General features: G+C 43.5%; 1 long non-coding RNA gene across 1 annotated transcript; it reads left to right on the plus strand.

Annotated features, from left to right (window-relative positions):
• The first annotated feature begins 1,721 nt into the window (after nucleotides 1-1,721).
• Nucleotides 1,722-8,891, plus strand: LOC131490351 (uncharacterized). Its single transcript, XR_009251053.1, has 2 exons — nucleotides 1,722-5,392; nucleotides 7,337-8,891. It is a non-coding gene; the product is annotated as an uncharacterized LOC131490351 (long non-coding RNA).
• The last annotated feature ends 642 nt before the right edge of the window (nucleotides 8,892-9,533 follow it).

The raw sequence follows: 9,533 nt of genomic DNA on the forward strand, positions 1-9,533 counted from the left end.
ATCATATGTCTGGCAATGTAGTTTTTTAATGTATTTTGTAATGTATGGTATTTGGAAAAGAATATATGTGGCTTTCATGAGTTAATAGCAGGGCACATCCTGAGTATTTTCAGCATGATTGCCCAGTCTTGTATTTGGGTTCATAAATCTCATATTGAGGCCAAAGTAAGAGTTCATTTTGGCTCTGAAACTTTAAATGACATTTTGATTCTATCTGTAGCTCCAGAGAAATTCTGTAAATTATACTGACTCAGTAAATGGCTTTCCTTTTTTAGATGAAGTGAATATGATGACATATTATCTTTTTCCTCAACAAAAAAATCAATTTCTAGCTATAAAGGATTACAAGAACACTACATGTTCTCTAGATTAAGCCTGAGATCTGAAATGCAATCAGAATTAAGTTCTATTTCCATCCTTTGTGGTTTCCAAAATTCCCTTTATATAACTAGCATGTCAACGATGGAAAGCATTTCTATTATATTTCCTTAACTTTTTATTTTAATTAATTGTATTGTTTTTTAATTGCAAAATCAAGTCACTTCAAAAATACAAAAACATATACAATAAAAGTTTCACCACCCATTGATAACTTTTTTGTTGTATATATTTTTCTTTCTCGAGATACATTAAAATTCACCTAGTTTAGCATTTTGCTTTTGAAGGTATTTTTTTTTTTTTGCTTTTGAAAGTATTTTAACACAGTTCAATGCCTGTAGTCTCATTAGGAAATAATTATTTTATTAATAAAAAGTAATCTCTAACAGTAAAATACCAAATAAATCAGTTTAAAAGCCAGAATCAAAACCTACTATACCCACGTAAATGACATGAGGAAGCTTCTGGCATAAAGTATTAGTTCTCATCTCTAAAAATTCAAGGGGCCCCCTGATGGCTCAGTGGGGTAAACGTGGGACTTCGGCTCAGGTCATGATCTCGTGGTTGGTGAGTTCCCGCCCCGCATAGGGGTCTGTGCTGACAGCTCAGAGCCTGAAGCCTGCTTTGATTTCTGTCTCTCTCTCTCTCTCTCTCTGCCCCTTCCCTGTTTGCGCTCTCTCTCTCAAAAATAAATAAATATTAAAAATTTAAAAATAAGTTAAAAAAAAAAAAAGGAAAAAACCATGTTCTTTAAAAAAATGTTTTCTCTAAGATACGTTATTTAACTTTCTCAGTCCCTGAACTACGCTACCGAAATTTTCGACCCTATTTCACCTCTGGTGGTTCTGGCAAGGGAGGGTCCACAGGGTCAATCTTTGAGGGGCTCACGTTTGGATAAAGGAGGACAAAGACCTGGGGTCCCAGGGTCTGAGAGTGGTTCCTGGCAGAGCTTTCCACGTCGTAAGGCAACATGCAGCTGGTGATCGTTTAACAAATTGCTAGTTGTAGATGCACACAAAGTTGAAGCCTTTTCTACTTCGTATATATATCAACATGGATGGAAAAAAAATGAGTCTGTTTAGGTGGGTCAGAGCAGAGTCTTATTACAGGAGGGAGGCAGTGCTCACAACCAGCACTGTAGATGGTGGCTGAATTGAAGCAGATGGTATACTTTCCCTTCATTGCCGTAAATATATACAGCATTAACCTAAACGTGGTCCTTTCCCATCTACGAACCCTGCCCACCACCTGAAGGTTAAGTTCGCGTCCAAAGACCTGGCACTCAGGAAACATTCTTCCCAGTGTTCCACCCATTTTGTAGGCGGAGTAAAATCTGTGTACTCCCCGAGCTGCCTTTGGGCTTCCAGGAAAAACAGTAGGGGGTTAACAGACTCCGGAGGATTGGATGGGATTCTGTACGGCGCCTCGCACAGAAGAAATTCCATAGGAAAGAGACGGATGCTCTTCGTCCCGTCCAGTCCCGCCCCCCGTGTAGTCTCTTCTGGAGATACCGAGAACCGCCTCCCCGTAGCTGTCAAGCTTTGAGCCTGACACGTGAAGAACCAGGAACGCGGAACACGCTCAGGAAACATTAGGACTATACTATCTTGGCGATGAGCAGGGGGAGACCGCAGCCAGCCAACTTGTGCGCGGCGGCCTGACCGGCCGCTTTCCCTTTAAGCACCTGCGCGCCCATCCCGCGGAGGGAGCGGCGCGAGGCTCAAGCGCGCTGCCAAGCACTCAGATTCCTCCGCCGAGCGCGGCGCCCGTCTTCCCCAGATTTCCTCCTTCCGCTCCCGCCCGCGGGCTTCGGGGCTCCGGGTTCGCACTTCCCCCCGCCGCTAGTTCCGGTGAGCCCGCCCACCGGCCTTCGGCCCTGGGACTAGACGCGGCCCGAGCCGCGGGGCCGCCCCGCGAGGACCCGCTGCCGGGATCCGTTCCCCGCCCCCCTTCCCCGAGGCCGACACGCACTTCCGGCGACGCGGCGGCTGGGACCGAGCAGGGAGGGGAGCGGGGCGGCGGGCGGTGACGGATGCCCTGATGGTCAGGATGCGGGACCTCCTCACCCCGAACTATGCGCTGCGCGGGGAGCGCCACGAGCTCACGGACCGGGTGCGGCGGCGTCTGTGCGAGACGGCCAAGCTGCTGGCCTAGGTGCGTCCGCCCGCCCGCCCGCCTGCCTGCCCCATGCCCGAAACGTTTAATGTAGTTCTTCCCGGCTTCCCGAGTTTTTATCGAAGCAGCCTCTTCCTTGAGGTTCTTCGAGGCCAGATTCTCCAGCGACACCGTGAAGGTGGTATTTCTAATCAGCCGCCTCACTGGGGCGGCCGAGGAGTGGGTAGTATCCTACATCCAGAGGGAGAGCCCCATCCTGGCTCATTAGGACGCTTCGTGGACGCGCCGGAGCGGGCCGTTGGCCGGAATGAGTAGAAAAGAAGGCTTCGAGCCTCTTCCCTCGGCTTTGGTTCCGGAGAGCTCTCTAGTGGCCAGCTGCTGGGCCCCGTCCCTCGCTTGGAAGCTTGTCCGCCTCCTGTTCTGGCCAGCCCCACGGCCTTTGTACCCTGCCCAGCTGTCAGAGGAGACCTGTTAGAAATTGAACAGGCCCCCCAGGATCACCCTCTGCCACCTGCCGTCTCTGAAGGTTGCCGCTGACCGCCTTTGAAAATCAGGGCCAACCTAGGAAGTGCCTGGGTTTGTCACACCTCTGTAGAGACTGATTCTCTGATTCTGGATAGCTCAGGCCAGGAGACAGATTGTAGTAGGTTAGTGAGCCTGGCAGCCAAGTTGACATTTCTCCCGCAGGAACCAGCTTTCCATACTGGTTCCATGCTTCATTTCTGTTCCGAAACCACAAGTCTCCTAGATCGTGCCTTTTGGGCAGAGAAACCCAGGCGCTGGACACTACATGGAAAAAGTGTTTACTTTTAAGACCTTACATATAAGTCTTAACATTACCACATGCCCAGTACTAGGTGTTAACAGGAAAGGCAGAGATGAAGAAGACAAAGACGTGACTTCAAGAAGACGATTTTGTCCTGAGAAAAAATTCTAAGTGCATATTCCGTGTGAAGCGTGTGTGAAGCGTGCATATTGGATTCTTTTCATGGTCTTTTTAACTTTTTACCCCATAGTGAATGAGTTAAAAACATGTGCAGCTTACAAAGGAGGCAGAACCCAACTTAAACAGTTTTTAGATTTGTTACTGATTCTTTAAAGATGCATATGACTTGTGGCAAAAAAAAAAAAAAAAAAAGATGGTACATTCTTTAAAGTAGAGCCACTTGGCTTTATTATATTAAATTACTTAGAACTCTTTTTTTTTTTAATTACACATTTTGCCTCAGTTTTTCTTCTATAATTAAAGACATGACTTGATTATTAAATTCAGGTTCAAAATTCTGTGATTCTCTCATGGGGTCAAAGGGAAGAAAAAGGAAGATCCAGACGTCCTGTTGCCAAAGGGGTTCTTGAAACCCCCTAGTGAGGAAAATCTGGAATTGCCTTTCCTTTTAAAGGTTTTTGTTTTATTTTGTTTTGTTTTGTTAATGCTTATTTATTTTGAGAGAGGAGTGAGCAGAGCAGGGGCAGAGAAGGAGAGAGAATTCCAAGCAGCCTCCCCGCTGTCAGTGCAGAGCCCAATGTGCTCCTTCAGAGCACAGCCTGCTTAGGCTTAGGATTCTCTCTCTCTCTCTCTGTCTCCCTCTCTCTGCCCCTACTCTGCTTGCATGCACACACGTGTGTGTTCTCTCGCTCTCGCTCTCTAGAAAGAAAGAAAGAGAGGAAGGAGGAAGAGTTGAAAAACTCATCACTGCCTTTTTTATGGACAATTTATATACCTTAGGACCGTAGTAAAAACCTCTATAGTTTTGTAAGATTGTGAGATATGATTAAAACACAGGTTATAACAATTATATTTATCATTGCCGGTTAGCATTATAGGAGTTTATAAGGAAACTGGTCCCCTCAGCAGGATCTTTTATATACCACATTTTTGCAGCATATATGTACTAACAAAATGAATCTTGGACATGTTGACTGATAGTTCAGAGCAGTGTTTTGTTTTGTTTTGTTTTCCACAGTAAAAAAAAGTCTATAAGACATGGCACCAAAATATTTTTTCAGTAAATCTCACATATTTGATAGTATACAAAAACTTCTTAAGGAAAGGCCAGCATCAACATTTAATAAGTCAAATACAGCTGGAAGAAAATGTAACTCGGAAGTCAAAATGTCTCATACTTAGTTTTCTACCCTTTTTTTGGCGGGGGGCAGGGGGGAGGATCATTGAGATCTAAAAACAGAAGAAAGCACATGAGGCTTTCTTATAGTTACATAGAAAGATAGGATGGGGGGAGAGAAGGCCACAGGTCAGTGACTTCCACATCAGATTTTTCCACCTCTGAAATCAGATCATAACAGATCAGTTTATGATCAATTATGATCAGCTCATCATTTTCTTTAGCGTTCTGCTGAATGGTCTCCAAGCATGGTTCTGTATCTGGTCCCTTGCCAGGCTCACCTAGAGGGCCAACAGGACACTGGGGCCCTCCTCCAGACCTGAGCCATTTCCTTATCTGCTAGGTTGAATTTCTCTTCTGTGTGGGCCTTTATTGCTTGATATCTTTGGCCTGACATTTCAATTCATAATATGTAGTGCTCAGTACACTTCTTCATTCTTGGGACAGTCTTCAGTCACCTTGCGCTTTTCGAATCTCTTGAAAAGTTCAGAGAAAGATCTTTTTGTGGAGTTCGTGTCTACAGTAAGTGGATCTTTTCCTTTGAGACCTAGATTTTGGCTTTGGCAAGCTCCTTCTGTTTCACCCTCCTCCATCACCTCAGGTACAGCCCCTGAAAATCCATCCATAATTTCCCCCATCTCCAGGCATTGCTTGTGGAGCTCCTCATATTTGCTTTTTAATTCCAGATGTTCCATTTACCTGGCTTTAACTGCTATATCCAAGTTCTTCTGGCTAAACTGCAGTACATCCATGATGGGAACAAAGGACAGAGGCAGGTCTGTGCCCAAGGACACGTGGGGGAGAGTCTAAAACAGGACAATCCGGAACTCGTAAGAAATCAAATGCCACCAGCCTCACTTTAAGTGGACTTGCTCAGGAACTCTTGGCATAATAAATGCTGTTTGTTTCAGTGGCCACAGAAACCAATTTATTAGGGCTGTCATTCAGGAGCAGGTCAAATTTGAGGTATAAAAGACTTCTCGAAGAGGATTAAGAGTACACCTTTATCGTGATAAGCACTGAGTAATGTATAGAATTGTTGAATCACTACACGTATGTTGAAGCTCATACAACAACATTAATTATAGTGGAATTGAATAAGAAACATAAATAAAAAATAAAAGAACAAAAAGCAGCTACCAAATAGAAGCCATGGTAAATAATCTCCAATAAAGACGCCTGACATGAAGAAGAAGAAGAAGAAAAAAAAAAAAAAAAGACTGTTCATAAAGCAGACTCTTTAAATGACATTTCAAACTGCTCCAAACAATTCACCTCCATCCCCGTGCTAGAACTTCAGCTGGATCTCTGAAGCTCTCCTCTTTCCCTCCCCACCAACTCAACCCCCCCCCCACCACCAGACAAAAGATATTTATTCAGTACTTAGGAGGAATTTAGACACAGCTAACCTCACACATGACATTGGAAGGGAGATTTTTACATACAAGCCAGCAGTGCAGGAAACTGGCCCATGGATACATGATTAGTAAGCAAGGGGGTCATACTTGTTCTGACCACTAGACCACCTGCATCAGGTGTTAATTTTCTGCCCAGCATTTCTCACCCTTAAGGGAGAGGATTAAACCTCGAAGTTATAAGTCCAAGTCAAAGTTGATACATCTTGTATATTTTAAATACACAACTGTGTGAGTTCTGCCCGACATAGCAATTCATGAGACTTCCAAAGGAGTCCTATTTGACCATTCAGAACCACACCACTTCCCTCCGATAGAGACCCAAGTATTTTTAAAGCACAAGCACTTTTACAGTCCTGACTAGCTTCAGCAGGAAAAGCAAAGAGGCAAAACAGTCTGTTTTCATTTCATCCAGTGGCTCTTCTCTGAAGCCTCACTGAGGAGAGTAAACTTACTGTCCCATTTCCACCGCCACTTAAGAGTTAATAATAGGGGATTAGCTTTAGAAGGTTCTTAACGGGATGACTTAACACGAATACAGGGGATCAACACCAGCAGTAACAACTGGATAATTAAAAGATGTTTTGGGATAAATCCTGTAATTATTGGCTTGAAAGTCCATTGCAATTTTGTACACCTGAGTAGCAGCAAACTACAAAATGCTATCATCTAAAGACACCTTCAGGGGCGCCTGGGTGGCGCAGTCGGTTAAGCGTCCGACTTCAGCCAGGTCACGATCTCGCGGTCCGTGAGTTCGAGCCCCGCGTCAGGCTCTGGGCTGATGGCTCGGAGCCTGGAGCCTGTTTCCGATTCTGTGTCTCCCTCTCTCTCTGCCCCTCCCCCGTTCATGCTCTGTCTCTCTCTGTCCCAAAAATAAATAAAAAACGTTGAAAAAAAAATTTAAAAAAAAAAAAAAAAAAGACACCTTCACTTAATACTTCTAGAAGTTTTTGTCCTTCAGCTCCTCACACTATAGATTTATATGTCAGAATGCACATTTGACACGATGAACTTAAATTTGGAGGGATAGAATTTAAGACTATAATAAGACATCAGGTCTGCACGCTGCTTTATCATAAAACAACTAAGTCACTCAACTTTGTTACATGCTGGGTAGTGTTAAGACCCCCCAAAAGCCTCTGATGACAAAACTGAAATTATGTTGATTGTAAGAATTACAATTTTTTTTTCTAGAACTGTATTCATTTATCCAACAAAAATTAATTCAGCACCAACAATATGCAAAACACTTCCTGATCTTGGTAATTCTCTAGAACACAAAGCTAACAGTCTACCCTCTCACAGGTCTATTTGCAGGTCTTTCAAATAAAAGTACAAATTCAGAGCGTGCACAAGGAGCACGACTATGTGTCCTCAGGCCCAAGCTACAGAGGACAGTTTCCAGGATGCGGGCAGCCTCCAACCTCAAGCTTTCTGCACTTCTCTTCATGAAAGTGAAACTCTCCTCTGGGTCCATGTCTGGTTCTGCCCATGCTGAGGAAGTGGGGGGAGGGGGGTGTGGAGCTCACTGCCCAGATTGCTTATGTGAGCTGATGCACCCCAACAATCCACTGTTCCTCCCTCACCTGCTGCTTTGGAGACCGCTTTGACAGTGTGGCTTTTTATCCTCAAGTGATTCCAAATCGACATCCAAAATTGAGGAGTACTGATAAAAGATAGACTGCCCCCCTCACACCCCTGTAGAGAGCCAGGTGAACCTAAGAAGGGGTCCAATGTGAAAAAAAGTTGCACAATTGTTTAGTTTCTCTCTATATAAGTTTTCCCTATATAAGTTTCGCTCTATAGCTTTACTTGGTTTGAGCATTTTGAGTTGCCAGAAAATCAGGCAACTCTTTGTATATTAAGTTAGAGAATGCACTCCAGAGCCAAATGAGCATTTATTTATTTTATTTTATTGGTAATGCCTTTGCTTTTATTTCCCTCTTATGCAAGTAGTTAAGATTTGACTGTCTTAGCTAAAGTGTAATTCATTCAATCTCTTTATTTCAGACGTCTTGATTTTGTGCCAATTAATTAAAGGTAATTTGCTAGCAGAGCAGGTAATGCAAACTGCAGATAATTATGAACTCAAGTTAAATAAAATTCTTCATCTTCCCTAGACCCCTTTCAAATGGCCCGCTGTCCACTGTCCTGTGCAGCGATTCTCAAGCGTGAGGGAGCATCAGTCTCCCCTGAGGAGCTTATTAAAAATCATAGATCGCTGGGTCTGATCTCCAGAGTTTCTGATTGAGTAGGCCTGGGTTGGGATCTGAGCATTTGCATCTCTAATTAAAGTTCTTAGGTGATGCTGATGCTGTTGGCATAAGGATAAAACAAATCAGAAGAAAAATATTTAATTCTCCCTGGTGCAAAGAAAAAAGAAAGCGTTTACTTGAGAAGACCTATCATTGTATGCTCTTCCTCTGCCTCCTGAAATGTGCAGGAATCTTTTTAAAGGCTAAGTGGGCCCTTTGTTCTCTCAACAATCCAGGAATTTCTCTTTGAAATGGGACTTGGAGCCATCACTTTGACATGTAATCATCAGGGAAGGCAGGGCGCCTAGGTGCCAGTTTGCTGGGAGGATCAGAGGCTAACTTCAGAAAGTACCTGGCTCCAAATTACAAACCTATTTTATGTCATAACATATGAGAAATTTATTCTTCCTTTGTATGAAGACAATCAGGCTTCTTGAGAATTAGTTACCGTTTATTTTGAGAAGATGGTTGTGATGGGTTCATCTGCCTGCCTAAAAAAATGGGTGGGATTTTTTCCTGTCTTTGCCATTTTTTTAGTGGCTTTCCTGTGATCCACATTCTGGCTTAATGTTTATTCAATAATAAACCTGTTTTCTTTCTCCTCTCCCTTTAAGGAGAGTTTTTCTAGGTTAACAAGAGATTTTGGTTTTAGCTACATTTCCCTGACATTGGTCAGGGAACCACTGCACGATATGAACCTAAACGCATAACTTTAAATTTCTCTCTAGAATTTTCCCCTTGTTAGGGTGCCTGGGTGGCTCAGTCGGTTGAGCATCCGACTTCAGCTCAGGTCATGATCTCACGGTTCATGAGATCAAGCCCCACGTCCAGCTCTGCGCTGACAGTGCGGGAGTCTGCATTGGATTCTCTCTGTCTCCCTCTCCCTGCCCCTCACTCACATTCTCTCTCTCTCTCTCTCTCTCTAAAAAATAAACTTTAAAAAAATAAAGGATAAAATAGAAATCAAATCTATAAATGCAGTTCTTCACGAAACAGTGGAAAGTGTCAAAAAAAAATTTTTTTTAAGAATTTTACCCTGTTAATTTTCACCCTGTTCTTATCGCCTGTTGAAGTCTTTTTGAATCTTTGATTGAATTTTGATCCTATCATCCTCCATACTTCATATCATGTACACAATTGATACGTTTGTTTTACGTTTCCCATTCCATTGGTAAGTTCTGAGAAGAGGCGGCAAGCACGTCTGTAACGTGCCGTGCACGCATACTAGTCATCAGACATTACATATG

This window comes from Neofelis nebulosa, chromosome 11, assembly GCF_028018385.1.
Source record: "Neofelis nebulosa isolate mNeoNeb1 chromosome 11, mNeoNeb1.pri, whole genome shotgun sequence".
Lineage (NCBI taxonomy): Eukaryota > Metazoa > Chordata > Mammalia > Carnivora > Felidae > Neofelis > Neofelis nebulosa.